This window comes from Gymnogyps californianus, chromosome 1, assembly GCF_018139145.2.
Source record: "Gymnogyps californianus isolate 813 chromosome 1, ASM1813914v2, whole genome shotgun sequence".
Taxonomy (NCBI): Eukaryota; Metazoa; Chordata; class Aves; order Accipitriformes; family Cathartidae; genus Gymnogyps; species Gymnogyps californianus.
In genome coordinates, this window is record NC_059471.1 from 166,681,916 (window position 1) to 166,701,404 (window position 19,489).

Here is a 19,489-nt window from a genome sequence, read left to right on the forward strand (position 1 = left end):
GTGTACTGCCATATTACTATGTAGACAGAGTGGCAGATCTGTAGACTGGATAAATAAGATTTGCAATTAAGTCCTCATTGAAAAAAATGCCAAAATTCACCAGCAGGACTCTTTGGAAAGAATTTCATCTTTTTTTAACCAGTTGTAATAAATGAGGTGACAGATGGCCCCAGATTCAATACAAGGTTGCACTGGCTCAGGGGGCTCTGCGTGTTCACAGGTAGCAGCTGAACCCCAGGACTGGGCTGCACCCTGGGAGGTGCCTTTTGTTTTAATGGGTAATGCTTCATATTTTTGTCGTGTTCCTCCCCCCCGCCTTTTTTCGTCAAATCCACACAACGGCTTGAAAATGATTCCTCACTAGGTTTCCTTTTTGTACCATTGCCAATCGTTTTGTCCTCCTCCAGTTCTTAGGGGAAAAGGCTTGCATAGCTTTTCCATAATGACATCCTTATCTGTGCAGCCAGCAGCAACATTGGCAGTGCCGGATATTGGGTTTGCTAATTAAACTAGTGCTCCCTCTGTTGGCTGGATGTCAGTGCCCCGAAACAAGGACTTGCACAGCCAAGGATTGCATTGATTTTTTGGAGGAGAGAAAAAATTAAAAAAAAGTGCTCTAGTAGAGTTAGAGCCCAGATGATGTCCCAAAGTACAGTTTTACAGTTGACTTGCAAATGAAAGTTAGGTCCTGAATAAGCACCTTCACTGAGTGCAGCCTGGGAACATTACAAAAAATGAGTTGTATAATGTTGAACTCTTCACAAAATATGATTTCTCCTTTTTGAGTGTGCATGCCAAAACTGGTTCCCCTCCCTTTACATTCACATCAGTCAGAAATAATTTAGAGAGTTTGAAGTTTACCTGGCAAAGAAGAGAAATAATTCAGACCTTTCATGTCCTAATGCTGTTGAATACTGAATGAAGGCTGAGAACTGAATTTATTCTATGTCACTTTGGGCTGTGCCCAATTTCAACTCAGGAAGGTTTCAGAGACAAAACTCAGCACCTATATTCTAGCTGGAGTACCATCTTCCAAGTAGCTCCACAACTGCAAAAGAATGTGGATGAATAGATGCAAATAAGGTTAAACAGGAAAAAAAGCATCTTGTTCAAGTTGTTTAAGACCTGCACTTCAAAGCTGCATAGCACTTTGTGAAAAATTATATACAGCCCAGTTTGCTCAGGTTTGAGGGTTATACTGTCTCAGTGGTTTCCCCCTCACTTGCTGAAGAAGAATGAAGAACTTTCCACCAAGGAACTAAATTACACACCTCGAAACTGATGGAATATTTTGGGTCCCTGTGTTTATCTCGCTCACATTGATGGAAGGTGAGTCAAAAGAGTATAATGAAGTTTTGCCCTCCTTGCTCTATTATGACAGAGTGACAGAGAGCCTCATTATTACTCTGTTCTGTTTACAAGGATGGGACTAGGCTTTTGAAAAACTGTAATTAACCAGGCTTTCCACAGAATGCTGAATATCTTCACTAAATTACAAATCGTATGTTTCAGAACTAATGCTGTTCTCCAATTCAAGAAAGACGTATGTATCAACTTTTTAATTAATTACTTACCTGGTGCTCTGTTGCAAGATAAATACATTTGGGGTTGCATTATTAACAAACAACATTATCTTGTATGCAGCCCATTGGGTTGTCAAGCACCACTTGCATTAGAGGAGAGTGTCTCCGCTTGTTTGGCACAATGGAGTTTAGGATAATTTGAACGTCGTAAAGTGAAGGGGATGCAAGACAAAGTAAACAAAAATCCCAAGGCATATGTGCTTCAACTAAGCTCAGATATTCCTTTAATCCTGCCTCTTTGTAGGACATATAGCCACCTGCAGAGGTGTTTCTTGGCAGGGTTCTGGCAATGGCTGCTTTCCTGAGCCTCTGACCTGCCAACAGGGAGTTGTCGCACCTCATCCGATCTTACTGGACAGGAGCTACATTCCCAACTAAATCCATTCCTGAAGCTTGTTCACCTAGCTAGCTCACTGAAAAGATGTCCTTCCTCTTCAGAGACTCTTACATTTTTTTCCTTACTCCATCTTTTATTCTATTTCTCTCCTATTAAAGCTATTTATCATCTCAGTTTCAATCTCAGACTGTTTTATACTTGCTCCTCTTGTACAAAGCATTTTCTTTATTTGCTGCTGAAGCCATACATTCTGCCAGCCCCTACCCCTCCCCACCACCTTCTTCGGTGTCATTCTTTCTCTCCATTTCCCATTTGTGTTAGCTCAAATCTCACTGAAATAATTTCTTGCATTTCAGGTACCACGGGGAAGATCAATACCAATTAGGAGAGTGTATTGTAATGCAGATGTATTAAAATTTTTCATTCTTATAGGCCAATTTTATTCCTACTGAAGGGTAAAATAAGGCAACAATTTAGTGACAATTCCCTTTTCCTGAACAGGGCTATATATCAAGTTAGTGAAGAGCTTAGTAGGGCGTGCTGCGTTTGCCTACAGTGAAAGTCTTATCCCTTCCTATCAAAACACTTGCTCTTAGTTACTTTTGGGTATAGAATAGCACATTAAACAGACCTTAGTTCTGACCTAAATGTAGAAAATAGCTAATACATGACTTACAACCCTGAAAACCATTGAGAAATTATTTTAATGAATGCATATAAGGACTTTTTGTTATCTTTATTGGAAAAACAGTATAATCATAGTGCTGTTTTCTTCCTTCTAAGCAAATGCAGAAGTCCCGTTCACTTCCTTGGGGTGCAAATCCTTGGCACAGGATTTGGCTCATAGTGCTGTCAATACGGACAGGGAAGGCAAGTTACATAGTTACTAAGCTTTTAAGCTTGGATATGATTTCAGAAAAGCATCAAACTCTGCATCAAAATGCTCAGTCAGGTCCTCATGGAAAGATACTTGTCCTGTTTTCGTTAGGGAAGGCATCTGTGGAGATTACATCAAAAAATGTCAGGGAGACCGAGGACTCTCTCTATGTCTTCCACCACCAGGAGGGGCCATAGCTGCAACCAAGAGCATGTCCTTGACTTGTACCACACCCCTGTCTTTCTACATCAAACCCAAAAATGACTTAATTTTTTTTTGTGTCGTTACCAAACCCCTAAACCCAATGAATTTGCCTGCTTTCCCTCCACAAGCTCTCTTTAATGGATAGCGTAAAGCACTCCACGCTATCCCTCTGCTATTAAGTGCACCTCAGAAAGCAGAATAGAGTCATAGCACAAAATAAGGACAGGCTATGCTGTTTACTGCAAATGAAAGTGGGGGGGGGGGCTGGGCTGGGGGATGAGCTTTTCACAGCCTGATATTAAAAGGTAACTGTCTGCATCTCTGCTGCTGTCAGGAAGAGCTGTTCTCTAAAGCAAATGGATGCCTGACAGTGTTTATTCCAACAGTTTGAGTTTAAAATAATGACCTCAGACTTTAGTTAAGCATTTAACAAACAGCAAATTAAGATTTGCATTCTCAGAGAAATTACTGGAACAGGCCTAATCTCTGGTCTGCCAATCAGGCAGAGGAAAAACATTACAGGAATAAATTGCTGCCTCCAGTCCTCCTGCCTGCCTGCCTCCAGACAAACCCACTGCCCCACAGAACGTGCTTTGCCCAGGTTTGTCCTCTGAGACAGGCATTATTCCACCTGAAAGGCCATTCTTTTGTAAGACGCAGTAACCTGGTGAGGTTAGGGGACACTCTGTACACGTAACATTTCCTCAGTGTTTGCACTAGCCCAGCAACCCCCTTTCCCTCTGTTCGTACGCTGGAGCTGACTCCTTTCTCTGGAACTTTGCTTAGGGGCCTTTACGATCAGCAGTGCCCGCAGCTGCACCAGACTAACAGAGCAGATACTTAGTCCCTGGTTTACTAATAATTCTCAGACTCCCTCCTGAAAATCAGTACTTCTCCCTTGCTTTTGTTTCACTTGCTTCTTTTATTTTGTTTAAACAGCCTTGGCAGTAATTCTGTCAACTCACTGTGTCTTTCCTCTCCCTTTGCTCAGTGCAACTTTTCTTTTTTTCGCGCCTTCTCCCCGCTGCCACAGTAGCAACATGTTGCCCATCTCAAGTCATCAAAATGTGTCCATGTCACAGATCTCAAACTCCATTCTCTGAAAAACTGCTGCTAAACTTCAACCGAAAATGTGCAGTGGGCAAGGAAAGAGCCTGGACTGCAGCATCAGAAGGCTTGAAAGCTTCATCACATTTTTGTTCTAGTTCATAAAGCTACTACCCTAGGAGGGGTGGGATGGGGGGCAGAAGTGGATGAAGCCTGAGCCTTAGAAAAGTGCAGCGTGACTGGTGCTAGACCAGTCCATCTGGTGGTTCAGCTTCTTTATGGCTTGCTGTGAGAGAATCGCACGGCTCCATTCACGCATGAAAAAAAGCAGAAGACAGAGGGTTGCTGCTGTGATCTGAAATGCGGTGCTATCTGATGCTACTGACAGTCTGAGTGTTACCCCAGCCTACCAGGGCAAGAGGCAGAGAGCAGCGAGAGAGGGGCAGCAAAACCTGAACGGGGGTGAGAGAGCAGTGTTGTTTTCTTCACTGACACAGAAGTTTCCCAGTTGTCAGTGTTTATCGGACAACTATTCTTCCCCTGAAAATGACTATTATCAGTTGGGGAGAATTTACAAATAAAACAAATGGAAATGTTGATTCCTGCTTTGACTGCGCTTGGCAACTCCCTGTCTTCTGATTCCTTGTCAGGCTTCCTCCGTACAGGCTCCCTTTTGCCGCTTACCGAGGTAGGGACCTGGGGTGTGACTGCCACGCTCTCAGGGCCACTGATAGCCTCTTCACTGCTTAACCCGAGATTTTACCAGTGTTCAAGCCTTGCAGGCTCTTTGATTTGCCATTTAATTCTCCACAAATGTGCAATATTCAAAAAGTCCAACAGGCTTTGCAGAGGCTTCTGCCCCCACTGCTCTTATACATCAAGACTGCACAAGAACTAAATACATGCAAAATAGTCAAACTCCTACTTGCTTTTCCCTGATTCAGTTTCCTTACCAATCTAAAGTGTCAGACTCCTTTAAAGCATTTAGGAGGCATCTTCTCCTCCATCCTTGGGGCTCCTCCTGCCTCCTTCTCTTCTTGGGCTGTGAAATAAACCTGTCCTTCATGGCTTCCCATCAGGCTCCTTTGTCCCTAGGAAGGCTCATTCAAATCCCCTACCATGTTATGAGGCTATAAGTGGACTGGCTTTTTAAGCTGGCTACCCTCTATTCAAGAATGCTTCATTTCGACAGATAATTATCAAAGTGTAACCTTTCTCCATAGTTAGTCCCCTTCTTTGTCTCTGAAATGTTCCCAAGCTGAAGATGAAAACACGCTGGAGAAGGTAAACAAGGCCCTGACTCAAAATGTGAGTTGCATGATGGGTATAGGCTATGTATATAATTATACTATCGAGTTTGGGAGCACTTCTGACTCAGAAATAAAACAGCAGGTATTACCAGAACAATAACAGAGTAAGTGAATATACAGCATTTTGTTTAAAAAGATTAAATAGAATAAAATCATAATATAAACCAAAGCTAAATAATATTAGTTATGTTTTAGAATTTTCAATAGAAAAAGTTTATTAAAATTTCCCAGCTATTCATTTTAGTGAATTCTGTTGTTTATCAGGATTGGTTTTAATTTCTTTTAAAAAGTCATTATTTCTTGAAAAAAACACCTTGATCTCTTGGCAAGAACTTTTTTTGCTGTTAGAAATGTCTGACACTGATGGTCTTATTCAGTAAGCAGTAGAACTAAAATAATTGTGATAGGGTCAAAGATATGGTCTTGTTTCCATATCTCAATTATATGCATGTGCTGTTTTCCAAGAGCACTGATGTAAGTAGAAATAGCAACACTCCCAAAATGTTAGACTAACACTTCTGAGACCATCATTTCAGAAACAACAATTCTGGATTTTATATATAACTCTTAAACTCCGTTCATTCATCGGTGACTTCCAGGAGTCTGTGTTTTCAAACCATGGAGTGACAGTAAGATATAGTGGGAAGTAACTATCATTCAAGGAGTGGTGGGTATAATATGTTACAGAAACTGAAAAAATTATTTGAGAGCAAGAGGAGAGAGACAAATACAGCTAGGAACCTTGTCTAGGCTCCATGGAAATTTTGCACTGAGTGTGCGAAGGACCAAGGGGCCCTTTGGGGGCTGCATTTGAGGGGAAGAAACAGTCAGTAACTGCCTGGTAGCTATCTGAAGAATCAATCAGGACAGCACATAGAAAGAGTGTCATCTTGCATCATATAAGGAAGGATTTGTGTGGGATAAGGCCACTGAGAAGAGGGGCAGAAGAAAAACAAGCAGCTAAATCTCGTACGGTCTATATAAACTCTATCATGATAGGCAGGGATGGACAAGTACATTCAAACCTCCTGCATATCACCAGTTAAGGAATCCACAGAGATGCGTCTGTTTCCATTATACAGTTCCCTCTTGGAGGTGTTCTGTGATGTACACAAAGACTTTGCAAGCGCAATGCGAGGTACAAATCAAGAGAAAGGAAGGAGTTTCTGAGCTGAATGTTGTCTCCCCATTCTGTCCTTTGCACAGTCCTTTGCTCCCGCCCTTCTAAAATAACGCGTTAGATGATGGAGGATTAAAAAGATTAAAGTTCTGAAACTTTTCTACATGTAAATACTCTCCAAAATCTAGAATCCAAGAAAGGACTGAAACATATTTTTCTTTGCTTATTTTGTGCCTGCCAAGTGACTTCTCTCATTAATAGATCAAGTATAAATAGCCCACACAGTTGGCTCTGGTAATTTTCAAAATATGATATACATAAATTTAGCTTTATAATCTCATGATAAGTATGACTGTATGAAGAATAATAAATGATACACTCTGTAATGCATCTTCAGATGCTGCTGGAATATTTTATTGCTGTAGCAAGATTCATACCATCTATCATGTGAGGAGTAAGGGGAAGATGTTTTCTCTTCTCCTTCTGTGCCCTACAGAGAAGCCAAACCATTTGCAACAGTCCTTTTGCAGGTAGCTCAACTCATTTTCTCTGTCCGCATTGGGGATTTAACACTTTGGGCTGAGTCCAGCCTGGAGAAGGTAGGGACAATTGCAAGGGACCAAATGTTGGTTTCACATGTCTATGACTTCTCAGAACCACCTGAGATGGAAGAGTATGAAATGTTATATCTAAAATTGAAAAAGTGTGACTCAGGGGGCTCATTTTTAAAAAACAGAGGTTGGAAGGGAAACCAACCAAAGGGGGAAAATTGGCAGGGGTGGAACAAAGGAGCAATGGGTATAGAGGCAGGATGTACGAGATGAAATGTTGCAGAGAAGTCCGCCAATCTCCATCCAAGTTTTCCACATTTCATGACCTTTTTTGTTCATTAGCAAACTGAGACCCCAAACCCCACATGTGTACATCCTTAGGATTGCTCTGCTCCACAGACACTGCTGTGACAACAGTCCCCAGAGACATGCTTGAACCCATATTAAATGAGTTAATTTGGGTAATACTGTTTAGCTGGGACAGCACAAGCAGCACAGACAACAAATGGGCACAGACAACTAAGCATGTGCACAGATTTTCAGGCAGGATGTGCAGCTCACACAAAGCCCATGCAAAGCCCTGTGTCACCATGACTGCCCTTCCAGCAGCTTCAAGCTACTTTAAGTGAGCATCAGTGGGGCCAGCCCAGGCAGTCAGCCCTTAGGCTCAGCGCTGACAGCAGTGCAGAGTGGTAATTGCCTGACTCTTCAGAGTACAGTTGCACAGGTCTGTAATGCAAACTGGAATGCTCTAGACCTCTTGTCCTCATCCAGCATGGCTGGTGAGTTAGGATTTTTCCATCCCTTACCAAAATGAACAGCCTGCAGCGATATCTGGGTTAGACTCTGCTGCAGTCTTCAGAGTTCAAACAGCCAAAGTCACAGGATTCTTGAGCGATGGGCATGGAGGAGGCAGAGACTTTTCCTAATGAGACAAATGAAAGAAAAGATGCTGATCTGATGAACAACTATTATGATGGAAAGCCCCACATGATGGACTGCTTCCCTACTGTGTTCATATCTACATAAAATGGCATGAACATCCACAGATCTACTTGCTATCTGTATTATATTATATTAACTATATTTATATATATTCATACATACATACATATATATATATGCATACAGAGAGAGAGAGAGAGAGAGGTGCATGTGTCTTTCTCCTTGAAGTAGTTAGAAGCAAGTAGTGGACAGATGAAGCAGCTGGTTCTTGATTAATCCAGGAAACGTGTGTGATATTTACTGAAATAGAAAATACTACACAAAATGTGCCAGAATCCTGACCTTTGTCAAATGTGTAATATCTTCTGGGTCTTATGGTGTACCTGGATGGAAGAAGAGTGGTGAGGAAAGCCTTCTGTCATCTTTGCCTGGCTGATATACTTCCGTTTGCTCATCCCCATCAAGAACTGCTGTCCATCCATTTGCCTGCCCTGGGAGGGAGCACAGATTCTTACTCTACCTGGAGCTGAACACGACTATCTCAGATGGGTTGAGTCAAACAGCCCAGTAGTTCAACCACCCATATGATCTGCAAAGGGCCAAGGGAACACATCTCATCTTTCTTTATAAAATTCTCCGATTACACATTCCTTCAGACTAAGTTCAAAGGCCAAGTCCTGCTTAATGAAAAAACTTCCAAAATCAGGACTGATCCATCTAAGAAACACATCCACTAAGTTTCTCATCAATCACTAGAATTGCACCACTGCAAAGCCATAGTTTTAAAGCAAAGTAAATTGAGGACACAAGACTGTCTGGCCAAGCACTGGCTGTAGGACCTGCTTCTGAAAGAAATCAGACTGAGATGTACTGCATTTAAAATTAACCTTTTTAATACAGTCTTTTCTCAGGGACAGTATTGGTAAATAAAGCAACCAATGCCCATGTATGGGGAGGAAGACAAAGGAGACAGGAAGAGAGAGAAAGAGAGATTCACACAAGTGGTAATTCTTCTTTCTTTTTTTTCCTAGCATCAGGAAATAACAGGGTTGTGTCATCATGGGAAAAACTACCTGCCTCACAGTACGTATCTTAAGGCAGGATTTGTTCCTTTTTATTGCTACACGTCCCCTCCAATTCTCCACTCCTAGTACAGTTAAGCTTTCTGCTTCATGTTGAGCCCATCCTTATTTTGCCACCTCAGAGCCATTTTGTAACATATGGTCTATTATGTGTAGACGTGCAACTGCTTACAGAACTTAAGGCTTGCTGGAGTACAAAGACCTAAGTATACAACAGATGCACAAATGAACATGCAGACGAACGTGCTGTGGATACAAAACGATGATGTTACTGTTCAGAATCAGATTTATTCTGCTTCTCCTGTGGAGTACACCTGTCTTCTGCTGGTGGTACGTGCGGCTCCAGCCAGTGAGGCTTCCTCATCCAAAACTAAGCTTAGATCTTCCTTCTCTCATTAGTGCACTGTGACTCCCCCTCCCACACCTTGTTTGCATGGGGCATCTACGTGTTTGTCAAAGCATCTCATTAGCGTATTCAAGACATACTCCTGGTAGACTTGAATGCGATACATGCAGAAGCAAACAAATAAACCTAGATGAGCAAACACAAGTACATCTTGTGGGTTCGCAACAGGTTTTAAACAAATTCCCAGAAAGGAGATTAAAAGTCCTAACACCTTTAGTTGTAAGAAAGTGAGTCTTGTTTGTTACTTCCTTCTGGCAGGTCACCATCCCCTCTAAAGGGTGCCATGTTACCCATGCCATGAAAGGAGCTTTACCAAAGGACCCTCAGCTGTGATTTTCTGCCACATGGAGCTATTCCACAGGTCAGATATTAGCTCCTGGCTCCTGCTCCTTTGCACTGTTTGGGTAGTGCAAAGGCGATGGAGTACTCACATCCAGCTGGGAATCATCTGAGGAGCCTTTATGTGGGATAATTCTGGTATGAATGAGTTTACACCATCTGCTTTTCCCTCTGACACAGGTATTTGGGCATGTTCAAGGTAGTCTGAGTGCAGAACTTGGTATGTTGGGCTCCAGCAGTCTGGAGGGGGATCTTTAGGGGACTGAAATTTATAGAAAGCCTTAGACCAGTGGAGAAATGAAAATATGCCATGAAGCAGATTGTCCAGGCAAGTAGTTGCAAAGCTCTTTTGATTACTTATTATAAAAAACAACTAGTTTCATGGACTGGGAAACCAAGGGAGCTTTCACTCTTTCACGCAGCACTACAGCCTCAGGTTCCCTAGGATGTCCCCCACAGCCCTCCCACCCCAATACCCCAGCGCACACTAGACGTTGGGCCTGTTCCTGCACCACTCCTGTCTTTCCCTCACGGGGGTCACACCTCGTGTGTTTGGGATGCTTTTACAGCTCCAAGACTGCAATAGCTGTGTCAAAACTGGTTCATGAGTCGTCAGGGAGCAGGGGCTGACAGACAATGCAAACACAAGAGCACGGTTTCCTTGGGACTTCTTACCTGCATGAAATCAGGAACATTTTTCATTGTCTGCAGTAACCATGCAGATAGTGTGACAGAAAGCAGGCTCTGAGGCAACAGTGGGTCTTTTACTAGCAAATCTTTCCTATTTAGCATCCTCAGTGGCTTTGCCGCCAACAGTTTAATCACCTTAGAAAGCCATGGATCCCTCTGACAGTAAAGGATACTACCTAGAATTACCTCAGCTGCTTCTTCCTGTGGCTATATTGTCAGACATTATCAGCAAATATTTGCTTGTTATAGACCGTCATGGGGGGAAAAAACATGCCAGTCTTCTTGCCTTCCAGGTAACTAATGCTTTGTTGTTTATCCAGCGAAGACCGTCTTCCTTGAATTGTTCTTTCTGTGTATATTGCTGATCCAGACAGGCTGACAAGTGACAAGCTGCACCCACAAGCAGAAGTAATTCTGAGTATATAAAGGAGCGAAACCTTCGCATTTAAAATGGCATGAGTTTCTTTTCTCATTGTCCCCACCTGCTTCTTCCCAACCTCCATCTCACGGTTTATACAGAGGGTAGGGTAGTATGAACATTTCTGACAATGAAAAGACTTATTTTTCCTAAAAGGAAAGAAACTCTGCTGTATTCATTAGAAAATGAGGGATTTTGGATCAGGAAAATTACATGCATTTCAACCACCGTTTCCCAAGTTCAGTATAAAATGATAAAAAGATTCTACCTAATGCTTTAAGCTTCTAGTGCAATTTCACTTTGAAAATATTAAGAAATATTCTATAGTTTTGAGAAAACATCAGACTTGAAAACACCCACATTTCTCCTCTTTTATTTCCTTGCTCTTTTGTATTGTACTACAGAAAAGCTGAAGCCTTTATTTTATTTGGTTAAGGGTAAAGAGAAAGGTAGGAGTTTCAATTGAAATGCAGACACTACCTGCCAACTTTCATGCCTCTCCTTTGAAAAGCACAGAGGGAACATAGGCTGAGACTGCCATGTAAAGTTGTAATACAATGTTAAACATGTATTACTAGAAAACAAGATCTTCAGTATGGTAGCGTGTGTAATGACTAGTTATAAGCATAATTGTGAACCGTAACAATAATAAAACATACAAGAAGTACCAGTTCTTAATTAATGGCCCATTCTTTTGGTAAAAGTGCAGCTGCTTTATACCTTAGGTGTATATAATTAAGTGTATCATAAAGTATGGTTACATTTGTCTAATAATCAATGACTGTAATGGAGCCTCCATGGCTAGGTGCTATTTTACTTTTCCTGTTCAAATCTAGATTTTTTTAAAGCTGCAAATTAACTAGTCTTACTCTTAAACAACAGAAACTTCTTTTAAATTCAGACATATGAGACATAAACAAGGGAGAATTTGAAGTCTAACACCCAGTATTAACATGAATCATGCAGAAAAGTGCCTGAGTCTATCACACACTCTTCCTCTAAACACTGACTGCATGTTAGAAAAGCATCTTCAACTGCATTTTAACCTCAAAGTCATTCGCTGAAAGACAAATGACTTTGTTTTAGTCCTTAACAACCAAGAACTAAAAATTTATTTGAAACTGTTTTGTGCTGGCTTAAATACTGATGATGTTTTCTCAAACACTCGAAAATGCATGTTGTGCCTCTCTGCCATATAGGCTTGCCTTTCTCATGCTGTAATTCACTGCAACATATAAGCCTTTATTCCTTTTCCTATACAGGGAGTCATGTAACTGCGAGTGTTTTCCTGTTGTGACTGAGAAGATGAGGAATTATAAAAGACTAACACTACAATTTAACGCTTCAGAGAAACAGTGTATATCATTACTCCTCTGTAGCCAAGCACACTAATTAATATTTATTGCACCTGTCAAACCAGTAGCCATGGTCAATCCATTGCTGCAGCAGTTCAATGGGAGGCTGGGCACCATATTTCTCCTTGGCAGGCATGTTTAGGTCATCAACAAAGACAAAAGCCCTTTTCCCCAGTGGAGCACTGTAAACCCTCTTCTTTCTCCTGCAAAATTAAACCATTAATTTTATTCATGTTAATTTTCATCTTACTTTGAAAAAGCAGAAGAAAGAAAGAGAGGAAGAGTGGAAGAGAAGAAAGAAGGAAGGGAAATCACACACTTTCAGGGGAGCCTGACTGACATTATTATTAGAACCAGTTCTTTTGGAATCCATGACCTTTTATTTTTATCAGATGTGCCGTAAAGGTCACAGAAACATGGGGAGGACATAGTTATAAATCCGCATGGAGTTTAATCAAAGGTGGCACGTTGTTCTGAAGTAAACAAGCTAATAAAACTATTCCAGTCTAAACAAAAAAAAAAAAAAGGAAAAGAAAAAAATCTTTGTTAAAGACTGTCAACAAAACTCTGATGAACGTGACTGTATCAATGGAATTAATTAGGCAAGAGGGATTATAATAAGTGAATTTTGGTGTTGCACTTACAGTAGGCACTTTGGCACCCTGAGTGAAACGCTTTTATTTCCAGCCTTGCGCCTCGTTCCAAAGCATGTCACGGTGCGCAGTGTGCTGCTGGGGAGCCGCATTCACTCCAGCTAATTACAAGACAATGAGAACTTGAACTGAAGGCAACTACAGAGCAGATTGCTTCAGTTCTGCCAGTCTGTATCCTGATTACACCACGAACACTTGTGACACCGTAAAATAACAGCATAAATGGAAGAGAGCTGAGATATGACACCCTGCATTTCAGCATGTAGTATGACAACAAATTTTAATTATAGGCCTTGCAAGAATTTCCCCCTTTTTTTTTCCCGTCAAAAGTACCTGGTTGGGCTGTCTGCAAAAGGATACTGTGCTCCAGTGTGGACACTAGGTAAGCTAAGGAGTCAAAAATAAGACGTTGGTTCTACTCCTACTCAAGCTGGATTTGTTGTGCTGGGTCTCTGGGAAATGTCTAACATGCCTGAGAGACAGGAGGGTCGGGCAATGCAAGGACAGGAGGTAGTGTTGAAATACCAGCTACCAAGAGTGAAAGTGGTGAAACAACCTGAAAACCTACTGGCTGGAGGAGGAGTAAAGCATTTGCTTCTTTTGGAGAAGATGCAGATCATCTTAGTGAAGCCCAGTCCTGCAGGAGTCTTTGTGAGCACTGAATCAGATGCCAAGGCTTATAGAATATGTTATAAAATGGTCAGTGAATGGGTATTTTAATGTTATAGATGCATATGAATATCATGATGCTTCTCCCTGCAAAAGACTGTGGGCTGGGTTTTCAGTAGATGTGCAATATTCAGAGAAATAGATAAATGCTTTGAAAATCTTTCTGGATGTCTAAATAACTCTTTGAAATAAGAACTGGCTGTCAAACCTACTAAGGTACGTTTGAAAATCACTCTAGCAGTTACCTGACTCAACAGATGCCTAAATACCTTAGGAAATACAACCCTTTATGGTTAGATATATAAGGACAGATGTATACATATTTTGTCTCTTACACTAAGGCTTGTTACTCAGATTGGTCTAGATCCACAGGGAAGATTTAGGTCATGCCGCAAACGGCTTTTAGGCGCTCTGCCATCTTAAGGAAACCACAGCCCCAAGCTGGATGCTCGAGGTTTCTCCATACAGTGGGGAGAAGAACAGGTTCAGAGCCATTGCCTGCCAATGCCACCGTCCAAGGACCTTATCCGCCAGGGGACTGCAAATATCAGAGCAAGGTGAAATCCCACTTTTTAAGGAGAGTTAGGCACCCCTCTGCTCTCATTTCTCAGCCCACGTAATAGCTCATTGCTTGGTACAAGAAATGGAAACTGTGCCAACCCCAGGAAAATGCCCTGGGTAGGGCAGCTCTCCTGAGAAATGGCATCAATCCCTGCCCAGGTGGAAGGGTGCCCTGAGCCTGGGTCCTTGGCTCCCACCCGGGGAAGCGCAGGCAGCCGGGGAGCCGGAGGCAGAGCAGGGGAGGTGGGCTGCAAACGCTGGGGGGCTGAAATGAGCGCTAAGTGCTGGGGTCTGTCTTGTGAGTCTAACCTATATTTCCTGGCTCTTTAATTCCTCCACAGGGTTTATTACGCGAGGCCGATGAAATGTATCAAGAACTACACTGTGGGCTGAATGTGGAAAGAAGCCATTTTCCCTGTGCAAATAATTATAGAACTAATTCTCAGGTCTTTTGTCAGCTGTCTCGCCTCTCCCTTAAACGCTGTCGGATTGTTGTAGTGCCATAAAACAGGTTCAAAATAATACTTGAAATTAATACAGCTTGATTTAGATGACCATTTGTTTTATAGCCCTAGTTAAAATGTCGGGGAGATTTAACAGAAGATAAACTTTGTATTTGGCCCTTTATGCTAGAAGAATGCTATCAGCCTAATATCTTGTTTTGAGGGCCTAGTGTTAACAGTATTTTTCTTTTTCCCTGACAAATGAACTGTTAGCTATCAGTTAATTACTGACACATAGAGGTTACATATCAGATAATATTTTGTATCAGAGAATCACAGGAATTAAATGCAGAAAATGCCTCATGTCGTTCATGTCCTTACCAATATGGAGCTGTTTTATATTCTATATTTCTATACAGTTCATTTTACATGACCTAAGAAATGCTGCTTTCATTGTTTCTCCCGGAGTCTATTCATTAACAGGAGGTTTTTTTTCTAATATGCAGCTTAAACGTTCATTACCTTATTATGCTTCACAATGAACTGAATTCAGTGCTTCCGACATATAGTCATAATTTTTACCTATCAGCTGGAAGTGTACTCTACTGTATGAAAACGTCAGAATTATCATACAGCTACTGCCTGATAAAACATTACTCAAATTCTGTAATGTTTTCAAATCTTGAGCTATTAATAATTTAACGTAATTAATTCAAAACACTTCACTCAACGTGAACCAGAGAGAGACGATGGGGAAATGATGCATATTCCATCTTTCAAGGGTGGAATTAAATATGGAAAACAAGGAAAAGATAAAGAGCTGCCAACACTTACTTGGAGTGTAATTCACCTGTTTTGAACTTGCTATAAATTTCACGTTTCTAAGACTTTCAACGAACTTCACAGGCATAAATAAAAAAACCCTTTCCCCTATCACGAGTGAACAATTTAACATGGTTAGAGTTGTTTGTCAGGCATAAGAAGAAAAGAAACAAATTAACAAATGGGGGAGATTTTTCTACAAAGGGAAGTAACAATTAAGCAAATGAACAGTCTTGTAGAAAAACCTTTAAAATGCAATACACAGAGATTCCTTCCTCTTTTTGTTAATGCTTATCAGCAAAGAGTATTATATCACTAACACTTTTGCTTGATTAAACCTTCTTTAAAAACAGCTTATTGTTGGTCTTTTCATGACGGGGTTGCTTTTTAAATTTTATTTATTTAAATCAAGGCTGGACCCAACCTTTGTTTTCCTGGTTGGAAATTCTTGCTGTTAGAAAGAACTGCAGGTGCTAAATTATGGCACAATACATCGCAGCTGCAGAAGTGCACCTGGAAAAAATTAGGCTAGTAATGAAAATTTCACCTGAAAAGTGCCAAATTGGAAGTCTCAGAGATTGAATGCTTCCATTAAGCCACCACTCAGCAACAAACCAAGTAATAAATATTGAAACTTTCTCTCTTCTTTACTTTGACCATGAGGACTTATTTCAGATGTGTTTTGCTCTATATTTGGGGAAAGAAGGGAAGAACACAGAGAGAGCATGTTCATCTCTCGTCCCATTAAATCCCTAGCCAACCTCCGCTGCCAATAGAGGTACCAATTAGTGCTAATTGTAGTAGACACTAATAGTGTAGACACCTGTCACTATCTATTGAGCTGGGACTATCAGTAAATTCACAACGGCCACCAAAAAAGCATCTGGAATAATAATGATCATCATTTTGGTACCGACCCAGTCTGAAATTAAACTGTTGATTCTGAGGTAAAAAGCTGAGCAATGCTTTTTGAAGGTACCATAATCTAATAAAAGTAATGCACATATATATATATTGTTTTTTATTACAGAAACACACAAAAAATGATACAGGACTGGTTACCATAGCAACAGTGCTTCCTGCACTGCATTGACCAACAATCCTCACTATTTTGGAGCATTACAATGGATTCATGCTTTATAGAAAGAAGCTGAGTGGTGAAACCTAAATATCCCCCCGGGCAGTGGCAGGACCTGTGTGGGGAGAGTGATGAACCCCAGCTGGTCTTGATACCCTGCACAGCTGACACGCACATCACTCATACCCACATAAGCAACATTCAGGTTCTACTATTTCATGTGTAATAATGTCATAATTTCGTATGTAATATGTCACAACGCAATGAAAGGTAGCCACCTTTCATTTTGACAAAAAGCATGCAGAGTCTGTCAGCTTCAGCACAACAAGGGCACTTCAAGGGCCGAGCCTGAGCATGTTTCCAGGCCACCTACCGATTATGTGATGTAAGTCATTCCATTAAATGCTCCCTTCCCTCAAAGCGGTTGTGGGAAAGACAAAAACCCCTATGATGTGAATCATGCTAACCAGCCATCCAGACACAGGACGTGCTGCTTGGCTTGGGATCGGGAACCAGCACCTGTTGGTCTTGGGGGAGCTTGCATTTCCCGCAGTTATTCTGCAAGCACTCCAGGCACACTCTGCAAGCACTACTAGAGTGATAACAAGCCCATAAAACACTGAATGTTAGAGATTACACGTAAGCACGATAGAGAAAAATTAAATCCATTAAAAATCCCTGCCAGGCCGCGATTAGCTATTATTATTTTTTAATTCTTTGTAATATACACTGTGCATAAGAGAAAAGCTAACAAACATAAATGAGAGGGAAGTTAACAAACACATTAATTTCCATTTTAACTTAGGCCTCTTGCCTGGAATAAATGGAAGCTGTAACTCATATAGATGAGTAAGATCTGTTCTGAAACCTTCTGAATGAGGGAGCCCTGCAGAAATACCAACAGGATGCCATTTGTGAGGAGCTTCTCTCTGGCAATGAAGGGAACTGCCTGCAGTACTCCGAGCAGGTCATTTTTCCTCCATGTGGAACAGCTGGACAGCCATGGATTCTCAGGCAGTTTCCTTCTATCAAAGGAAAAGGGGGATTGGGAGTTCGGAGGGTTCCTGCAAGCTGTTTCCTGCTTGAAGCTGAGCACAAAACAAATCCACAGGAATATGTTTAGATAAGCAAAGCCTTTTCCCAAAGACAGACATGTGTCATTTTCAGTTCACAAAGTACCTTTTTGGATTTCTGCATGTTGGGAAATCTGCCACGAATCTTCTCTCTATATTCTAATCTCTTGTAGGGCTGCATCTCGGGGCCAGCAGTACACATCAGCTCCGGCAGTGCCGAATGTGGCCAGTGATGCTGGTAAGGACAGTCTCTTTTCTTCATCCCTCTCCTGGAGGAAGCACAGGAAAGGTTTGCATTAATCACTAACTCTCCAGGGAGAACTTGGATCTGGAGTTCCCTTCGCTCACCAGAGGGCTGTGCAGACAAGCATGGAAAAGTGCTAGTTCGCTCCTTGCCTTTCAGTACAGCACTTCACATTCCCCAAGCAGGCGTGAAGTGATGTGCTTAGCAGTGCAACCTGCCTATATGCCCTGATGGAAAATATTGCTGCAAGCAGCTAAGTTTCCACTCAGGGGCCTAAGCGTACACCCTGAAAAGACCCTGTCTGTGAGAGAAGTTACTTGGCAAAGATCTCCCTCTTTTTTTCAAGAATTAATTAAATGTGGTCACCAAGGAATGGTGAAACAGCTCAGGCAAAGAACTTCAAAACAGAAGCTGTAATCAAACTATGAAAATCACTCAACCCACATTTGCTCCAGCAGGTGGCTAAATGCAATCTGCTCCAAGAGAGAGGCAGCACAAGAAAAGCTCCACGGAAGAAGTTGCTTCTCCAGCCCCTGAAGAGCATCTTTCCTCATCTCGTGTTCCAGGCCAGAGTATTTTGACTGACACAGAAGAGGGTACAGTGCAGCCCTCGCCTCCCCCTCACTGCCCTTCAGCAGAGGGTTTGGACAAGTTACAAACCAAGCAGACATGGGCAAAGAAGTACAGGCTGTCCTTCCTCCCCCACCAGTTGAAAGAAGGGCAGTCCAATCTTTGTCATCAGGGGATGAAAGAAATCTCATTTTTGAAAGCACACTGTGCGCTAACTGTTAGTCCCCTTATTTATTTGACTGCTTAATTCAGTACGTGACTTCAGGCATGTAGTCAGACGTCTGGTGTTCATTTTCAGTCAGTTGACAAAATGCCTGGAAGTTTGAGTCATTTGATCAAATACTCCACTGAAATAATCACTGACTGAATCACTCTGACAGATCCAGGATGGGTTCTCCTTTAGCTGATTTCTTTATAGACCAGAAAGTTGCTTTGTGCTGTATGTAGCTTAAACGCCTCTTTGATCAGGCAGTTTGGCAGTGTTTGTTATGCTGAAGGTACACCGTGCACCGCTGTCACAGCCTCCTGCTGCCTCCACTCTGCCTGCAAACCATGTATGACTGACTCCCTCCTCCCCCCTCCTCTGGGGCCACCACCTTCCTCCTCCCTGGTCTCAGCTGATGACTGTCCAGATGGACCTGTATTCATTTGGCTTCCTTCGTCTTACTCCAGTACCTCTGTGCCCCCGAGGAGAGCCCTGCACCCTGCCCAGGCTCCCCTTGGTCCTCACCCATGAACATCTGCATTGGAGATGTTTTGTGGGGGTTTCCCTGATGCTACGACCACCCACAGACTTCTCTTAATAGCTAGGCTGCATTTTCCAAATTGCTACCTGTGTTTCCACACATCCAACTTTCACAGTACCCACCTCAAGATGACAGCCACCTATACCATGCAGACCAAGTTGGATGCTGTGTCATTCCATCATTGACTTTTACTACACTAGATTGTGTTGATTTGTACATAAAATGCAACATGCTTTGTATTGGGGCTTCCAATTTAGTGGCAGATGTTTAGCAATTAAAAAGTTAATGAAATACAAACAATGACCTTTCTTACAAGAATAGTTTCTCTGTTCTTTGCTTTTACAAGTCTCTGTGATCAACTGGAAA